Raw genomic sequence first — 4,085 nt, 5'->3', positions numbered from 1 at the left:
CACCCCATCCCGTGAAGATAGATGTTATAATTTATTGAACGGAATATATATAATATTAAATGGTAAAAACAATGACTGCCGTCTGCCCTCTGCCCTCCCCTGCGTTCCCTTATTTTTTTTAACATTCCACAACTTGCCTCATTGCACGAGTGATATAAAAGTGACATCACAGCGACTAAACACAGTTGCACCACGCATTGCATCATGTTAACTTTTGTGTGGTGACAGTAGGTTGTCCGACATGCCTTTCTTGGATATCTTTCCTTTTCGTAAGACGCGTGCTACTAAAATAAATTTATATTTGAGTTTGCAAACTTGTCCACTCCTTGCCAGAGACGACTGAACACAGACGAGACTATCCAGGGTAGGGTTGATGAGCTGGAAGAATTCCCTGCCTTGCATTTTTATGGACTTTACCTTATCATATTTATCAGTTAATCTTTAACAGATCGGCTTGAAAAATATTAATGAACGCACTTTTAGTAACATAATCGAGGAGAACAAGCACACAGTTCAGTGTACACCTGTACTGTTTCATAAAAGTGATCATAGGTAGGGATTGGAAAAATTCGCGGTTTCAATGACCACTAGGATAGACTCCACGATTCTCTATGTACTCGGGCAAATATCACCTGGCTATTGGCTACCGACTCGGGACACCTGTTTATTGCGATTCTTATGATTCGATACTTCTTTTGTTGAGTGTTTGCCATTGGCTCAGAGTCCTTCAGGTAAATTGCGGTCCAATCACTGACGCAGCATTAAGCTAAACGAGTTTGGATTCCAGCCTGTCTCGAAAGGAATCCGCGAATTTTTACGGTCTCTAATCATAGGCTTATTTGGTGAAGAAAAACGCTGCTCTGTAACGACAGACATTCATTAAAAACACAGTACATTTTAGTGCGAGCATCCCTTGAATTTGTGATAGCCATAGGGAATTATTTGTTTGTATAGTAAGTTAAAAAATGCTTAGTTAAAAAACCGCTCGTCACGTCTACTTGCTGCGTCACTTATACCATTTTTGAGCGTTTTTTACTGGCAAACCGATGCAGCGAAGGTAATGAATGCGACACATGTCAAGATAATGCCTAATGGCATGGGTTGCTGGATATTAGCGGAAAGGAGAGGAAGTAGCTACTCAATATCGTTTCTTTCTCTCACGCTTCACAAGGTTTCAAGCTCAGTTGCTATGCTCACGAGCTGGAAATGTTGGAATGGGTAAGGAATGTTGAGTATAGTTCATTTGCGGTAAAATAAATATTTTTACGGCCTTGACATAATTTTTCAATCGAAGAAATTTCGAACTATGCGACAAATAGTGTACCTAGTCCATTTTTTCTTTTCGATTTTGAGTTTGATGACGCAATAACGTATACAATATTCACTAACGGTAAATGGATGTTGTATTAGCTTAAAAATATGAATACGCTGTGCATTAAAATTAATATTTTTATATGTTTTCATAGTGTTTATTAATTTTTTATTAAATAAATTTTGGTGTCAAATTTTCCGAATTTTAGATGGTTCCTGAAAAATGTATTCGTAAAATCGCGGCTTCGTTGAGTCCGGGCTCCGTAAAATCAGGCTATCTAGGCTGTAGCCTATGGGCCCGCACCACAAATGGGGGCCCGCACCACACGACACGAAAAAAAAAAAATATACTGTGACGTGGATCTTCTTATATCCTTAAAATACGCGTCGACATAGTGTCCAGTTGTTTTGTGTGGATTAATTGCGCTGAACTAAACTCTTCTGTGGAAAGCTGACATGAGTTATGTCAGCATTTAGAAATTTTCGATTATTTTCATTGGTTTTGTTGTCACTTAATTCCTTAACCTCTAAATACTGTTTGGTTAAATTGTCTAGTTAAATAATAAACTAATTTTTTCTGCGCTTTTCTATCACTAAATAAACTTATAGTCCTCGACAACTGAATCCATCTGTGCTAATTCTAAATGATAAGCAATTATGATTCATATCGAAACATAGTAATATTCATTTAATTGTGAAACAATTATTGACTATAATTATAAGCGTAGTACAGGTGTTACATTTAAAAACAACTGTTTTCTGACTGTGATAACATATTTAAATCGTTTCTCTCCCAAAGTTGAATCTTTTGACCAACACGTTTTAAACTTTATAATTATTTTAATTTAATTTGTACGCGATATTTATTTATGGGCAAAGAGAGCAATTAGTTGAAGAACTGTATTCTTAATATCCGTGTACCCAAGACGCGGTAAAAGTATAAGGACTGTATTCCTGCATTTTTGTTGCTAAAAATTCATTTGTTTCAATAAAATAGTTAATAATTAATTAATAAAGTAGCTAATATAGATTTTTTTATGGCAAATGAGTACTGTGGTCTAGTATTTTAGTAACTGGACAAAAAATTTTAATAGGGTCAGAACTGGAACTATTTTATGGCTAGTAACAAGCCGCAGTTAAGTCCTCCAAAATATTAAAAATACTTCATACCCCTAAGGGGTCGTCCATTAATCACGTGATGTTTTTTTTTAAGCAAATTTTTAACCCCCCCTCACCCTTAGTGATTTGTGGCGAGGTTTTAGACTACCCCCCCCCCCCCCCCCCCACAATAAATCACGTGTATTTTTTTGGTACAAAATATTTTTCAAAAATTCAGAATATTATCTTCTTCCTAGTATGTTAAAATTAAGCACAGTGATAAAAATGTCCAGACACACATTAAGGTTGCAGGTTTATTCTCACTAGCATAAAAATAATAAAGGAAAGGCTTATATGTGATTTACCCATGTATTCGGCGCCACATTCACAGTCTTACTGGCGACTGGCAAGCCGAGCCGGGTGGTTCATGTTGCGGCGGGCGGGGATATTGTTGCCTGGCTAGGGCGAGTCAAGGTCACGCATCGCTTTTCGGTTTAGTAGAAATCGGGCGAAAAAATAAATACACGTGATATCTCTATACACCCCCCCCCCCCCTCCAACATTGTGATATTTCGTGATTTTTCCCGACACCCCCCCCCCCCCTTTTCGAGCCTCACGTGATTAATGGACGATCCCTAAGTCTGGCCCCCCCCTACAAATTATCATATGGGCGCCCTTGCCTGTGTCGTCAGCGCCGGCGGGGAGGCGGGGTTCAGGCACCATCGCACTGCCTTCTCTGTGTCACACACATCATGGAAAAGCAAGAAAGCTGAAGGACCGATCATTAAACTTTAATTCCCAGTACCCTTTTGCCAACTACCAATTTGGTCCTTGACATATCACTTCAATTTATAGTCTGCACATTTGATATAAGTAGTTGGAGAATGTTTACTTAAATGCCAAAATAATTATCTCTGAAAATATTTTACCTTTATAATGTAAAAATCATCACTTTCTCACGAAAAATATATCTATTTGGTTTAATTTCGCACATTATATATAATAAATTTGATATCAAAGAAGTAGTAAAAAAAATTATATTCCTACAGATGTGCGGCTGCCAAGAGAGGACGTTTTTGAAGAGCATGTTTAGGTAGTGTGTGTTGAAGAGTGTGCTGTGTCCAATGAGAGTGTTTCTGAGAGTTTTGTACTGACAGTACCAGATAGCTGGTGATTGTGAAGACAAACAGTGATGCAACAGGCACTCAAAGTATAATTGCAATATTTAAAGTCTGGCAACACTAGCCTATAATCTAACAATAAAAGATTCCATTAAACTATGTGCAGGACACTGGAAAGTTTTAGTTGCCAATTGTTTGACTTCTTTAAGCCTAATTTATTATCTAACTTAAGTCGAGATAAAAGTGTAAGGAATATTTTCATTTCATATGCATACTATTCCACATTCTGAAAATCTTAATAGTTTAGTCATGATCATCTAACTGAATCCACTAAGATTCAGTATTACAATAAGTTTGGCAGCTGCCTGTGTCTGTGCACATATGTATTCCAACAAAGAAAATTAAGTGTTTAACAACTATCATTTTCAATTAATTTCTCTCAAACATTAATCAGTTCTCAGAAACTAACTTCAACATGATAACCACCAAATTCACTTTTTTGATTAATATAAAAGTTTAAAACAGTTGAAACAATAATAATTCAAACAAAAGTAA

Source organism: Bacillus rossius, assembly GCF_032445375.1.
Source record: "Bacillus rossius redtenbacheri isolate Brsri chromosome 9 unlocalized genomic scaffold, Brsri_v3 Brsri_v3_scf9_2, whole genome shotgun sequence".
Lineage (NCBI taxonomy): Eukaryota > Metazoa > Arthropoda > Insecta > Phasmatodea > Bacillidae > Bacillus > Bacillus rossius.
The sequence above is the reverse complement of the archived record's forward strand: the minus strand, read 5'-3'. Positions refer to the sequence as shown.